The sequence below is a fragment of the Macrotis lagotis genome, chromosome 5 (genome assembly GCF_037893015.1).
Source record: "Macrotis lagotis isolate mMagLag1 chromosome 5, bilby.v1.9.chrom.fasta, whole genome shotgun sequence".
Lineage (NCBI taxonomy): Eukaryota > Metazoa > Chordata > Mammalia > Peramelemorphia > Peramelidae > Macrotis > Macrotis lagotis.
Window position 1 is genome coordinate 63,500,672 of NC_133662.1, and position 16,370 is coordinate 63,517,041.

At 36.1% G+C, this 16,370-nt stretch overlaps 1 protein-coding gene across 4 annotated transcripts in view; it reads left to right on the plus strand.

Annotated features, from left to right (window-relative positions):
* The first annotated feature begins 11,036 nt into the window (after positions 1-11,036).
* Positions 11,037-16,370, plus strand: part of MYO6 (myosin VI) — a 241,014-nt gene continuing 235,680 nt past the window's right edge. For 3 of the 4 annotated variants that reach the window (XM_074237349.1, XM_074237350.1, XM_074237351.1), the window contains exon 1: positions 11,038-11,220. The gene's annotated coding sequence lies outside the window, so the exon portion shown is untranslated. Of the gene's footprint in view, positions 11,221-16,370 lie in introns of all 4 variants that reach the window. The other variant, XM_074237348.1, reaches the window with a different exon arrangement.

The window sequence follows — 16,370 nt, forward strand, 5'->3', positions numbered from 1 at the left end:
TTCCTGGTCATGTTTATGATCTTTTCGATATATTGCTGCAGTCTCCTTGCTAATATTTTATTTGAATTTATGCATCAATATGCATGAATAAAATTGATTTTTAGTTTTTTTCTCTATTTCAGCCCTTGCTGATTTAGGTATGAGCACCATATTTATGTTCTAAAAGGAACTTGGTAGGACTCTGACATTAAATGTTCTTCAAATATTTGGTAAAATTCAATTGTGAACCCATCTGGCCCTGGGGATTTTTCTTAGGGAGTTCATTGATAGCTTATTCAATTTCTTTTTATGAGGTGAAGTTATTTAAATGTTCATTTTCCTTTTCTGTTAACCTGGGTAATTTATATATTTTTTATAAATGTGCATCTACTTTATTTAGGCTGTTGGATTTATAGACATATAATCAAGCAAGATAGCTCCTAATAATTACTTTAATTTTCTTTTAATAGGTGGTAAATCCATAATTTTCATTTTGATAATGGTAATTCCCTTTTCTTCTTTCCTATTTTAAAATCAATCTATTTCATTGTTTTTTCATAAACTAACTTCTAATTTTATTATTTCAATGTTTTTTCTCAATTTTATTAATATCTCTTTTGATTTTCAGTATTTCCTATCTAGGAGCAGCTAGGCAGTGGATAGAGTGTGAGTTCTGGAGTCAGGAGGACGTGAGTTCAAATATGGTCTCAGATACTTAATAATTACTTAGCTATGTGACCTTGTGCAAATCACTTAATCCCGCTGTCTTGCAAGAACCAAAAAAAAAAAAAATCTCCTATCTGATGCTTAATTGTGGATTTAAATTTTTTTCTAATTTTTTTAATTACTTGCCCAATTCATTGACCTGCTAATTCTCTATTTTATATGTATACACACACACACACACACACACACACACACACACAAACACACACAAACACACATATAAAGATACTTCCTCTAAGTACTGCTTTGCTGCAACTCATAAATTTTGGTGTGCTATCTCACTGTCATTATTTTTAAATGAAATTATTTTTTTAATTTATTTTTATTAAAGATATTATTTGAGTTTTACAATTTCCCCCCAATCTTATTTCCCTCCCCACCCCCATTTTGTTTCCATGTTGTACCTTGATCCAAATTGGGTGTGATGAGAGAGAAATCATATCCTTAAAGAAGAGACAACAAGTCTAAGAGGTAACAAGATAAGACAATAAGATATCTGTTAATGAAATTATTTTTGTATAATATATTCTTTGACTCAATTTTCTTTAGAATTAGATTATTAGTTAACAATTATTTTTAATCTATCTTTCCAGTACCCTTTATTGAATGTAACTTGTACTGCATTATAATCTGAAAAGGATGCATTTAGTAATCCTACTTTTTTCATTTCATTGTGAGGTTTTTAATTTAATACTTAGTCAATTTTTGTGTATGTGCCATGTGCTATTAAGGAAAGAAAAAAAATTCTTTCTGTTCCCATTTAGTTTTCTCCAAAGATTTATCAAATCTAACTTTTCTAAAATTCTGCTCATCTCCTTAAGTCCTTTATTTTTTTGTTGGATTTAATCTAGGGAAAATTGAAGATCCCTCTCAGTATAGTATAGTATAGTATAGTATAGTATAGTATGGTATAGTATAGTATAGTATAGTATAGTATAGTATAGTATAGTATAGTATAGTATAGTATAGTATAGTATAGTATAGTATAGTATAGTTTTATTGTCTATTTCCTTCTGTAGATCATTGAACTTTTCCTTTAAAAATTTAGATTCTATATCATTTGTTACTTATGTTTAATAGTGATATTATTTCGTTGTCTGATACCTTTTTAGCAAAATGCTTATTTTTTTTAATGGATCTAATTTTGCTTTTGCTTTGTCTGAGATGGCTACCTCTGCTTTTTTTTTTAATCTTCAGCTGATATATGCTTTCTGCTCAGCCTTCTACCTTTTCTCTATGTGTGTTTCTCTACTTCAAATGTGTTTCTTATAAACAACACACTGTAGGATTCTAATTTTTAAAACACTGCTATCCACTTCTGTTGGGTGAGTTCATCCCATTCACAATCACAGTTGTAATTACTAGCTATGTACTTCCCTCTATCCTATTTTTTCCTGTTTATCCTCTCTCTCTCTCTCTCTCTCTCTCTCTCTCTCTCTCTCTCTCTCTCTCTCACCAGTGTTTTGCTTTTGACCACTACCTTCCCCTTTTATCCATTCTCCCCTCTTCTCTTATTCCCTTACCTTCCTTCTTTTTATCAGGTAAGAGATTTCTATGTTTGAATACATGTATTATTTCCTTTTTTTTGTAACTCTTCATGGAAAATAGTTTACCCCACTTTATTTCTTCCTTCCCTCTTCTCACAGAGCAATCCTCTTTCTCACCCTTTAATAATTTTTTTTATTTCATCCCATAAAAGTCAACTTACACGCTCATCCTCTATAAAGATATAAGGGAGTACGTATGCTCCCATCAACTGCTTCTTAAGAGTTATATTGTCGGGGGGCAGCTAGGTGGCGCAGTGGATAGAGCACTGGCCCTGGAGTCCAGAGTACCTGAGTTCAAATTTGACCTCAAACACTTTAGCTGTGTGGTCTTGGGCAAGCCACTTAACCCCATTGCCTTGCAAAAAACAAAACAAAAAAAAACCCCTAAAAAACCTGAGTTATATTGTCAGGATAGCTAGGTGGCACGGTTGTTTTTTTTTCAGTTCATATTTTGATCTTTCATGACAGCTTAATAACTTTTTATGATCAGATTTTGTTTGTTTTCTGATCATTTTATATCCCATTTTCTGACTTTTGAAGTTTGTCTCTGATTCTGGAGAATGGATACTGTCTCAAGCTTCTTATACCAGAAATTCAGAGTTTTACTGCTTGGCCTACTGCACTATAGGGCTCAAGGCCTTGAAGCTGACCTGCACTGGGACTCTGGGCATCCTGATGGCTTGCTGGAATGTGGATTGCAACTGATTTGCTTAGACACCAAGTGCACTGGACTAAGGTCCCCTTTTATGTAAGTTAGACAGGTCTTTTCTGCTAACCTTTTAAGTTGTCATGGGATGGAAAATTGCTTCACTCTGTACTTTTGTTGCTTCTGCTGCCCCAGAATTAATTTTCAGGCATTATTTTATGGTTGGGAGGTAAGTTTGAGAGAGTTTGGGTAAGTTTCTGCATTTTTCTGTCATATATATATAGTCTTTGCCCACCTCTGCACACTTTTGATAGTTTGGTTTTTTTTTAGATTTTTCAATGCAATGGGGTTAAGTGGCTTGCCCAAGGCCACACCTAGGTAATTATTAAGTGTCTGAGGCCTGATTTGAACCCAGGTACTCCTGACTCCAAGGCCGGTGTTCTATTCACTGCACCACTTAGCCACCCCTTTTGATAGTTTTAATACTTTGGTTTCTCAGTTCTTCATCCAAATCAGTTCCATAGATGTTCATTTTCCTTCCATTTTTGTAATCTTTATCATACCAAAGTAAAACCTCAAGAAGAAAAGTAAATATTTCTCTGTTAAGTCTCATCCCAACTATTGGCAGTCATATAAGTATCTAACCAATTATTCCCATTTAATGGCAGAAGTATTGGATAAATAATTAGCTTTCCCCTTGCATACCTCTGTTATTCAATGATCATGAGTTTTCTTTTCTATACATGCTCAATCCCTGATTTCTCTATTTTCCTAATAAAGTGACTATAACTTCTAGGACTTTAATTTTAGAAAGATGAGCTTGAAGACACTTCAAGGAATGCAGGGATAGTTAGGACAAAAACACTTTAAAACATTTTGTAAAAATAGTATTCCAAAACATTTATTTCTATTTGAAATTATATTATACTAAAAGTATTCATAAGCTGGTTTATATAATGACTTCAGGAGAATTATTTTGTCCATTTTAGCTTCTAGAAGAAAAGATTCAACCAGACAGTTGAGACACAGTTTTTTTTTTTAACTTCATATATTTGGCAATCTTGACATATAAGTGGTCACCTGTGACATTTCGTTTTCTTGCTCACCACTTTCAGTGTCTATGCTTTCCCACTGAGAATAAGTCCTTGAAATCCCTGTTGTTTTTCAAGGCTTAACTTGTGTCACCTTTTTTGTTACACTTTTCTTGGTCCCTACTACAGCTAGTGCTCCTTCCCCCTCCTAAGTTTGATATCTGCTTTGTTTATGTTTCTTTATGCATATATATATATGTATATATATATATATATATATATATATACCTGTTGTTTTCCTTGTTAGAATGAAATTTCTTCAAGAATAAGGAGTTATCCTTTTTTTCTCTTGTTTTGCAAGGCAATGGGGTTAAGTGACTTGCCCAAGGTCACACAACTAAGTATCAAGTGTCTGAAATCATATTTGAACTCAGGTCGTCATAACTTCAGGCCCCCTGCTTTATCTACTGTGTCAATAACTGCCCTCTCTCTGTTTTCTTAATGTGCAACATAGTAACTACATAATAAACATTCAATAGATATTTGTGGATATGAGCTGAAAATTTGACATGTTATCTATTCTATTATCCAACCAATTGATAAAAGTATTAAATAGCAAAATATAGGCAACATATCCCAGAGCAGGTGGCACACTGGTGACAGCTTTCTAGGATGACATAAAGCCATTGTCGGGAGGCGAGCCAAAGTATGAATGTGACCCACGTCTGCACAGAAAAAAATTGTAAACTACCTCGATAAATATAAGATCCATCTATCCCATGGAAAAACTTAGACATGACTCTGGACTATTATGGCATTATATCTTTTCTGTTCTTTTTTCTATATAATACCTGACCTACTGGCTTTGGTGTGGGAATCCTTAATGTTTCTTTGTCCTGTTGCCACTGGAGACAACTGACCTATTTATAACTAAGCTAGTATGAGCCTCTCTTTCTCTGATATCTCAGTATCCTGGAGTCAGGACTTGAATTCAAATCTGACCTCAGACTCTTAATAATTACCTAGCTCTGTGACTTTTGGCAAGTCATTGAACCCCATTGACTTTCAAAAACCAAACAACAAAAAACCCAACAACAACAACAACAACAAAGAAGGGGACAGCTTCATGACTCAGTGTAGATAGAACACTGGGTCTGGAGTCAGGAAATCATGAGTTCAAATGTGACCTTAGACAATTACTAGTTATATGATCCTGGGCAAGTCACTTAACTTGTTTGCTTTAATCCACTGGAGAAGAAAATAGGAAACTACTCCAGTATATTTGCCAAGAAAACTCATGGACAGTATGGTCCATGCAGCCTTGAAAAGTCAGCCATGACTCAACAATGACAAAATAAATGTTTCCTTTCTTTCTCCTTCTCTCCTTCTCTCCTTCCCTCTCTACCTTTCTTTTCTCAAAGGAAAAAAAGAGTCTGCCATCCTACAATTGGCATAATAAGGGCAGAATGCTACTGCCCCCTTACATTTGCAATGACAGGATAGTCTGCCTTTTTCTAACCATTAATGATTACTTTGTAAATCGAAGCATACAATTGATTCTAAGTTGACCTAACTCCACTTTCTATTTCTTCCCACAATATGAAACAGCATGAGGAACTTTGTCACAGTTTTTATTAAAATCTAGGAAATCATCTATAAGATTTTTCCTTTTCTACCAGCCCAATAGTTCTGTTGAAAAAATTGTTGAGTTTAAGCATGACTTCTTGTTGAAGTTGTGTGGATCCTCTATAACTGACACTTTCTTTTTTAGATATCTAGAAATCTCTTTAATAAGAAATTCTAGAACTTTTTTTTGAGAAGTTAAAATCAAACTCTGTGATCTATTTTGTAAAAACTCCATTCTCTTTGAAAGTTGTAACATTAAGTTTTCTCCAGACTTGTCACTTTTCACTCAGTCTTCAGTCTTTCAAAGATCACTGGTGACTTAGTAATAACATCTATTATTACTAGGACATCTAGGATAAAGTTTATCTGCTCCTAATGATCTGAACTCATTAAGAGCATCCAGATATTCTCTTACTCTCTCTCTATTGGCCATTTTTATTTGGTCCTTTCCAATTCAGAGATCATTCTTCTTGGCACAGAAAATAGAAGCAAAATGAGTCCTCGAGAAGTGGTCTTATTCTTTGATATTCTTCTCATTTCTAATGAAGATCAAACTGAAACAAAACAAAAAGTTTGATGTCCTTAGGTTTCTTTGTTATCCACAATTCTTGTTGACTTTTAGAACTCCTAATACTATTTTTTAATTCTATTTTTGATACTTTTTCTTTTTTCAACATGATCATGCCCTAAAATTCTTTCCCTCCTGACACAGAATTTTTTTCTAATAATAAAGAAAAACAGTTAAAGAAGACCAATTGGCACAGTGACATCTTCCAGCAATGTACATGACATTTTATAACTATGATTTACCTCTTCCAGATGTTTCTAACATAGTATGGGTTCTCCAACTCTAAACTCTATATGTATGGCTGGAACTGAGCATCCCTTTGCAACCACCCCCTCACCCTGCCTGCCTCATACATTGTGTTTTAATTTTGAAACCTCAGTTAAGTATGAATATATCACACTCAATCAATGAATCAAGGGATCTTTTACTAAGTTCAAAAAAGGTTTGGATTTTTTCAAAGGAATTGTGCCTAGATAGACTGCGGAAGCTTGACCAAAATCCAGGAATCATCTACAAATTTATTTACCAATAAATTTAACAGAGAGAAAATTCAAGAAATTGGAGTGATTATAGAATTCTAGTGAGCTCCCCTAAAGAAGGAATCTGAGAGAAAGACCTCATCCAAGTCTCCTTTGACTTTTCATCGTCCTGTATCAACTATATTAGATTCCTTTCTGGGGGCGGGGGGAAGGAAGGAGAAAAATGTGAAACTCAAAAATTTTACCAAAAATTTATTCTTGAAAACTATCCTTTGCAGGTAGTTGGAAAAATAAATAAAGAAAAAAATTTAAAAATATATGTTTAATGAAAGAAAAACTGTTAAGACTGCTGATGTGACTCCATTTAGTGATTTTTACGCTTTTTATTAACCTTCTGATAATGTTTAACTCTAATTCCAGTTCAATTAAACATTTCCTGGTTAATGATAGCTCTTCATTTCTCAGACATATTCCAAGATATTGTTATCATTAAGGAGTGAATTTCAAATACCTTCAACTTTTTCTGTTTCTTTATTTTAACAACATCATGCAGAGGGAAATGTTTAACAATGATTTTAATCAAATAGTTTTATTCAAGTCTCTGACTTACTATAGTGTTTATACAGATAATAAGTTTACAAAGACATATCATGACAAAAATTTATAGAATTTAAGATGATTTTAGATGCTTAGTTGAACTCCATTTGTTTTATGGCTTTCATTTCCATACATTCAAGTCAATACAATTAAATTCAACAAGTATTCAGCCTCTCCTATATCAAGGACTTTTTGGGCTAAGTGATAGGAATACAAAGAAAAAACCAAATCATTTTCCATTTGACATTGCAAGCCCTTTCCATCCTGCCCCACTCTTTCCTCTCTTTTTACACCTTATCCCCTGAACTCTCTGTGTTCCAACAGTATAGCAAGGATGCTGCTTTTTGCTCTAGATATTTCATCCTATATACTGATTCTGATTTTTCATGGTTGTCCCCCTTGTCTAGAATTCTGCCCCTCCTGATTTTGACCTCTTTGCTTCCTTGGCTTTCTTTAAGTATCTTAAAATCCTGTCTTCTACAAAAAAGTCTTTCCTACTCCCCTTTGATACATGTTATCTTCATTATCTCCAACTTATCCTATAAATAGCCTGCTTGTACATATTTGTTTATATATTGTCTCCTCATTAGATTGTGAATTCCTTGAATACTGGATAGTGTTTTGCCTTTCTTTGTATCCCTACTCCTTAGAACAATGCATTATCAGAGTTTATTAACTGACTGTTCTCTTGTGTGATTCTTGTACATGTCTCCCCAGTTCATTTGAGATTTTGTGAATATAAGCTATATATTATTTTTGCTATATTTCTTATCAAAGTCAAACTAGAGGGATCTTTGAAGTACAGCTAGAAAAATTCAGACTCTGGATGGGAGGAGAAATGGGGCTCTTCCATGAGTTTTTGCCTTAAAGATAATTAAATTAAATATGTTTTAATTCTCAGAATTTGTCCTCAGAAGGGACAAATGTTAACCTACAGAGTTTGACCTTAAGAAAGAACAAAATAGAGTTAGGTTATCAAACCCATAAATTAATTTTTCTCTAAGTTCACCAATTAGGCAGACTTGTATGGAGAGGGGGTGGGGGTGTCTAACTAGAGAGCCAAACCATGAACTGTGCTCCTTATTTATACTTTTCACTATCAGAAAGTGGGACTCTGAAAAGCTATCTCTGACTTGTCCATCAAAGGAAGGGAGGGGGCCTTCAATCCAGGGTGGGGGGTTGGATAGCAGACACACCTGCTAATAGGTATGTTTAGGAGAACGTGCAAGGAGAAATGGCCCTTTTTTTTTTTTTGGCAAGGCAATGGTGTTAAGTGGTTTGCCCAAGGCCACACAGCTAGGTAATTATTAAGTGTTTGAGGCCACATTTGAACTCAGGTGCTCCTGACTCCAGGGCTGGTGCTCTATCCACTGAGTCACCTAGCTGCCCTGAAATGGCTCTTTTCAAAGGTATGGCTGTTCCCAATCACAGGATCTTTGTGCCTTATCAGTTATTCCAGAACCTTAGCAAATGTGAATCTTCCATTCAGGATGTGGGTATATTCAATGACCTCTGTAGAACTCAACAGTTGATATATTATGAATCACCAGTGAAAAGGCCTAGAACATCTCAATGAAGAGGAAAATTTACATCTTTTACAATTCCTGAAATAAAGGAAGTGTTTTCTGTTTTTTATGTGAAAAAAACAAAACAAAAACAAACCCCAGAAAAGGGACAAAATTTAGGGGAATTTTTACAGGGAAGGACAGATAGGAAACCATATCTTAACTAGAAAAGGGACTGAAACTGAAGTACATAACACATTTCTTCTTTTCTTCTGCTGTCAATCATAAGATACCATATTCTATACATAAGAAGTGTTTACTTCTAATAGTTTCCAGGAACCTTTTAAATTGAATGGTCTATACACAATTTTAAGCTCAAAATGCATTTAAAGGGAAGACGTGAGATGACATAGCAGTACTTTAATTTTTTTTATTGCTCCTTCTCATTTAAATTTTTATTTAACATTTATTTCCTGTTTAGCTAGCTTTAGATTTCTGTGGTTCCAGCAAATTGTTTCCTTTCTTGGTTTCTCTTCCTCTTTCTTCCTTCTAGTTCATTCTTCATAATTTATTGTGAATTACCTTATCTGAATTTGACTTTTGCTTAATTCTTGGAGATGATTAGTAGAAGAAACATTAACTTTCTTCTTTCCTCATTTAGCAAAAGGTATGTCTGTAGGTTATAAAGGGTTTTCTGTACTTTTAAAGTTGCTGCTACTTTAATATAGTGGGAAAAGAATCTAGCTTTCAAATGAAATTTATTCCCCTCTCTTTTTTCATAAAAAAAATTTCTGCATCTTGGGTGAATTTAATTTTCTCCAAACTGAAAATTTGTTGCTTCAAAAGGACCATAATGATAACAACATTTATAAAGCAATTTACAAATTAAACTTTCCTACAAATTATTTATTTCTCACAAATTCTATTATGATACCTGTGCAGGTATCATAATCTCCATTTTACACATAAAGCAAATGAGGATGAGCAGATGAATGACTTGACCAAGATCATACAGTTAATGATCTGATTCAAGTTCTTTGTTCTATCCACTGTGATGTGGTATCTGACAAAAAGAGTCATCAAGGAACATCTATTTTAATAGCCCTTTCTTTGTATTCAGATTTAAAAAATATTTGCAAACAAATCAGTTATGGAAATAGGATAATTTTTAAAGTTTTTTTTTTTCTACAGGAGGGGCATGAGCACAAATAAAAATATCACGTTTCTACCCTCTGCCTCCTAAAGAGACAAAAAGATGTGAAAGTAGGCCATCGACAAAAATGTAACAAAAGCAGAAGTTCCCATACAGATACATTGTATCTCTCAGAGTGTTGTTTGTGTGTCTGGTTTGTGTGCGCGCGCATGTGCATTGGGACAGGGCTTCTAGATGTTTTGGACAAGTTAGACAATGGAGCTGCTTAATAAACTTCAGGAGTAGCCGCCTTTCAGGAGAAAAGGGAAGAAAGAGCCTCTTCCAGGCTTCACACTCAGCTTGACTGTCCGGATAGAAGAAAACCAATCAGAAACCCCCAAACTACTCATTTCTGCTGAAAGACCCTGCTATGCAACACTCAGTTACCCTGACAGGATACTTTAAGCTTCCCTTCTCTTTCCCACAACATTTTTGATTTCCTTCCCAGAAACACTGGCTTATTCCTTTTTAAGCATGTAGTTTTAGAGTTGTTGGACACTCGCTTTCGGGATGCTGGAAACTCAGTAAAGTGTGGAGGAAGCTTTTGCACAGTTTCTATTTTAATCCCCCAAAGTTTTGTCTGCAGACCCGGGTTCCACTTCGTTTCCATGAAGGGAGACGGGTCACTTAATCTCTCAGGGCCCCAGTTCCTTCACCCGTAAAACGAGGGCGACGGGATTGAATGGCCGCCGAGGTCCCTTCCAGTTCTCCGTGTGGGATCCTGTGCAAACTCTCCAGGGGCACTTGGTGGATCGTATCCTGCCCTTCTGGAGCCAGACGCTGGGGAAGAGGGGCGAGCTCCCTGGCTCCTTCCCCCGGGGAGCCTCCTGTGCCTCCCGACGGGGTCGAGGGCTGGAGCTGGAGCGGGTGGAGCTGAGGGACGGGCCCGGGCAGGGCTGGCACCAGGGAGCGTGGACGCGCCTGCCAGCTCCCCGGACTCCGAGAGGCGCGCGGCCGTCCGCAGCCCGGGCCGCGCGCGCGCGTCCTCCCCCCGCCGCCTCCTCCATCCCGGTGACGTGAATCCCGGCCGAGTTCCTCCCTCGGACTCTGCTCTGTGCCGAGGGAGGGAGGGAGGGAGGAGGAGGAGGAGGAGGAGGAGGAGGAGGCGGAGGAGACGGGGATCAGCTGCACTGGGAGCAGGAAGTCGGGCAGGACCGGGAGCCGCGGCCGCCGTCCCCGCCAGCAGCCCGGCGCCAGCAGCCTGCCCTTCTTCCCGCCGGGTCCTGCCTTCCCTTTCCTCTGTCTCGGTCCTCCTTCTGCCGGCCGCCTGGGCTCCGGGACAGCCCGCCCGCCGCCGCCGCGCCTCACCTGCCTCTCAGTCCAGGTGAGTGAGGAGGGAGTGTCCGCACCCCGGGGTGGGAGCCGAGGGCTGCGGGGGGACAGCGCCCGGGCGGGGGCCCGCTCCCCACCTCTGTCCCCCGGGCTGGGGGCAGCAGCCGCATCTGCAGGGGGAGCGGTGGGGGACTTGGGGGCTCGCTGTCCGTGGGGGAAACGCCAGGGGGGCTCCCCCCGACCTCGGTGGGGAATCAGAGGAGAACGAAGCGACATCCAGCCGGACCGGGACGGGACCGAAGGCAGCTGTGGGTCCGGCCTGTGAACAGGCTAGGTGACCCGGGTGGGGAGGTGATGATCAGGTTCCTGCCCATTCTGCGGGAACACCTGCCCTGGCTGCCCCGGGGCTTGTGCCTGACGCTCAGGAAAAGGCAGGGGCAGTTTGGGAGAGAAAAATAGCAAAACTTTACTTTAGGAGTTGCACTTAATATATTTTTAAAAAGTCCTTGCCCTGCTGTAGCCAGATAATTAATTGTCCCCGAGTAATCAAGTCACAGCAACGATCACTTACTATTAAGCGCCTACTGTGTGTCCGGCTATCTGTGCTTAAGTGCTGAGAGCACATAGAAAAAGGCAAAAATAGTCCCTGCTTTGAAGAAGCAATTATGTACAACCGTATACCAACAAGATAAACGAGATATCTTGAAAGGAACAAAGTAAGAGCTTTCTTTTACATAGCTTTTCCAGTAAAAACATTTAAAAAAAATAATTGGAGCCTTTAGTTTTTGCACCCCTTTCAATTCCAAATATATTATTTCTTTACCACCCATTTTTCCAGCAAATCAAAAAAGAGAAAAAGTATGCTGAGCAAAACTAACATTTACCTAGGCTGCAGGCCTATGCACTTTCCCACACCAATAGTCTCCCATCTATTCCATGAATGACCAGAGCTTCATTTTCTTAATTCTTCTCTGATCTTCTTAACTTATTCTTTCATTATAGCACTAAAAAAATTAAAAAAAAAGAAAATCTTTTCTATAAATGAAACAATCAGCTTGCATTAGTAATAATATAATTCTGTAGGTGATTGGGTTAAGTATTTTAAAAATCAAAAAGGTATTTCACATTGCTCTAAAAATAATAGAAGCTACTTAAAAAACCCAAAACTTTACACTCCCAAAAGGGTAGAAATACTTTCTGTTGATGTGTTGTGATTTCATGGAAGTTGTAGTTTGATGACTGTTCCTTTGTCTGATGTTAGTCACTGAATTTTTACATCCACTAGTGTTCTCATAATACATTCATGGAGGGAATATTTAAATACTAAACTGACAAGTTTGAAGCTATTATGATTTGATGAGATATATAGGAATAGATATCTATATCTATATCTATAGATATGTTAGATCTAATCAGACTTCATTAGGAATTTTTTTTTCTTCTGGAGGAAACAAGATTTTTAGCATAACTTCTTGAATCAAGGTGATCCAAAGGTTTAACAGGCATTACACTTGCCATAAAATGTGGATCTTGAACTTGGGTTGGTAGTGGTCAGAGTACAAAGGTTAACAGCAAAGCAGAGGGTTTTTTACACAAATTAACTGAATTTCAAGAGATGCTTTCTTTGGCTGCAGGTTGATGATTAGGACCTATCTGTTCAGTAAAATCATCATATTTTGCTCATCAAGCAATGTAATTAAATGACATGTGGTGGGCCACTGTCTGAAGAAGAAATAATAAAAACATTAATTCATGTATTTTATAAATTTATCTTTTCAGGTACTAAACTTATTTCAGATAGATGTTATATAGAAATTTGTGGTTAGATTTGTAACAAGGATCCCTTTAACTTTTTTAAAAATTTGAATATTGAATTTTATATAAAATCTTTTTCTTCTCTTAACCTTTGTTCTAAGTACAGTTTCAGAAACTTAAAAATCAGTAATTTTTTTTGATGGATGGAGGGGAGGGAGTGGTAATAATGATGTCAGAAAAAAGAAGGAAAAGAGTACCAATGAAACATTTAAAAATAGAAAAGAGCAGAAGGAAGTTCAGAAAGACATAAGTAAAATGTTTTTGGAACTATAGTGTTAAATTTATTATATAATTTAAAAAAGTTACTACCTATTAGATATTTTTGGTTTTATATGCAACTTTTTATATTTGTATTCATATTTAGAACTAATTTATATTCATTGATATTCATCAAGTTCATAACAATAAAAAAATACAAAAACAATAACCTAAAAATATTTCTTCTGGAACAACCCCCCCCCCCAAACTGTTCCATTTTCATTACTTCAGAGATAACACAACCCAATTTATTTCAGTTATTTCATTACATTATTATAATGGTCCAAAGTATAAAAACAGTTTTAGTAATAAAGTTTATAAAGAATAGTAGTCAGGAAGTGAAAGACAGACTAATGTTTCATCCTGTTGTGAATGTACCTAATGTGTACTGAATATTATGTCATCCATTGTTTAGATAGTTATACTGTCTTGGGGAAATGGGCTGACATTTCCTTCAACAATTCTTAAAGATTTTGACTGATTTGAATATATCTAACTATCTGAAACATTTCAAATTATTACCTACTTATAGCTACTTTTTTATTTAAGAGAATCTTGAATTTATGGAACATGCTTATCTAAAATGGAAATTTTTGAACTTTGGTGACTTGGAAATCACTTATTTGCATTTCATAGATCTAAATGACTTGATTAAAATTTCTTTTAAAATGACTAATGGTAAATTATGCTTTATTTGAATTATGAGTCTTGGAACAATGTGTCTATAATTTTGAATTGACCCATTGGAAGAGAGAATTGTTTAAATTGCTGAAAAACTGGTATTAGAGAAGGTAATGGGAGGTTTGATATGGATACATGCTGATAGAAATGAGCTTCTGATTAATTAAATTTTAATGTTTATTTCCTTGATAACAAGTCAGTACTAGACAATATCAATCATAATATGTTGTCTCACCTTTTCACAAATTATTAGTTCAACGAAAAAGAACTATATGGATTATAGAACATAGAATTAGATATGTTGTTTGTGGTAACCTCATCCCTGGCTTACGCAGATGAGTAAACCTATCAGTTTTCACTGTAGCTAAAATGAATAGTAAGTTGCTTCTTACTTAGCGTATACTGTTTTATTTTCCTTAAGAGAAAAGATTTTGCCCATAAAAGTGAAGTATCTTCAGTTCTATTCATCCAACTCTTTAGTCTTTCAGAGAGTATTTATTTCCAATTTTTTTTTACATATTAACTTCTGCTTAATTGTTTTTGAACAACAGCACTGCTTTATTAAGTTTTCAGTCCTCTTTGTCCTTTGCTTATATGAGACAAGCAGGAACTGGAAGGGAAAATTCCTTAGTCAAGAATAGTGTTTCCTGCCTGAGGAAGATGTAAACTAACTAGTGTGAAGAAAGGACCATGCATTGGTTTGGGGACCAACATCTTTTGAATTTGAATTAATAAATGAAATAGGAGGTAGTTAGAATCAAGTACAGGAGCAGAGAGGAAACAAACTGCTTTGCCTTTTTTTTTAAGTAGGAGAGTTTTATTACTTTGTTTAATGTATTTGTTAATTGTTAAATCATATATGCACATTTTTATTTCTTTTATATAGTAAAAATGTAAGTATATAGGAAATGCCTTCCCAAGCTTAATTATTTTTTATCATCAACAATGCTATTTCTTATCTTTGCTATCGAAAATTGAACTGAAGTTAAAATGAACTTTTGAAATCTATTACTGGAGTATTCAATAGAATAGATTTTTAAAATGGATGCATTTAAAATAATTTTCAGTAGTAACTACACAACTTTGTAAGTGGCAAACTTAAATAGACAACACTCATTAAATGGATTTTTTTTAGGTTTTTTTTTTTTTTGCAAGGCAAACGGGGTTAAGTGGTTTTCCCAAGGCCACACAGCTAGGTAATTATTAAGTATCTGAGACCAGATTTGAACCCAGGTACTCTTGACTCCAAGGCCGGTGCTTTATCTACTACGCCACCTAGCTGCACCCAAATGGCAAATGGACTTTTTTCTTAAGGACAACATTGACATAAATGATAAGGAAAGTAGTAAGTCAAAAGTATGCACCCAATAATACCAAGACACAGGAAACATAACTAGAAGAATCCATCTGACCCATTTGTCTTCTTTAGAAATGTAGTAGTACAGAGAGGAAGTTATTTGTTAGGTGGAAAGCATGTCTCAAGTGAAACCAAAACAGTGTAGAGCATTCCTTCTTTGTATGCTCATATGATGCTATTAAGTAATATACAAAGGAAGGCGGTGGTAATTGCAAGTCATAGAAATCTTTTGTATATGTTGTATGCTTACTTGACATGTAGTTTTACAAGTTTATCTTTGTAAAGTAAGGTGTTTCATGTGGCAGGAATTTTTATTGGAATAGGAATTTAAAGTAGGTCATCAGGAGTGTAGATGCACATTTGGTTTAGCATATGAAAAGTTGGTCTCACAGCCAGAAAGACAGGGGTTCAAGTCCTGACTGATACATACTGGCTGGCCTATGTAATCCTAGGCAAATCATTTAACTTCTCAGTGTATCAGGCAACAATGAAATTTTCTTGTTTTTTTCTTCCTTCTTGTTATTTTTCTTCCTTTTGTTCTTTTCTTCTCCTCCTCCTTCTCTTCTTCTTCTTCTCTCTCCTCCTCCTCCTCCTCTTCTCTTTTTTCTTCTGTTCTTTTCTTCTTCTCTTTTTCTTCTCTTCTCTTCTCTTCTCTTCTCTTCTCTTCTCTTCTCTTCTCTTCTCTTCTCTTCTCTTCTCTTCTCCTTTTCCTTCTCTTCTCTTCTTCTCTTCTTTTCTTCTCTTCTTTTCTTCTTTTTCCTCCCCTCCTCCTCCTCTTTCTTCTTCTTCTTCTTCTTCTTCTTCTTCTTCTTCTTCTTCTCTTCTTTCTTCTCCTCTTCCCTCCTCCCCCTCTTCTACTTTTTCCTCCTTCTCCCCTCTTTTCCCTTCTTCTTTCCTTCTCTTCCTCCTCTTCATCCTTCATCTAAAAAGCTTTATTGATATTTTTAGCTTTTATATCACCTTAATATCTGAATATTTTCTTCTTTCACCCCTCACTAATGAATGGTCATATATGCTTTTCAAATACAAGTAGTTCCTATGGTCAGCTTATTATATTTCTGCCTCTTTTCAAAAGATATTTTATTTCTATC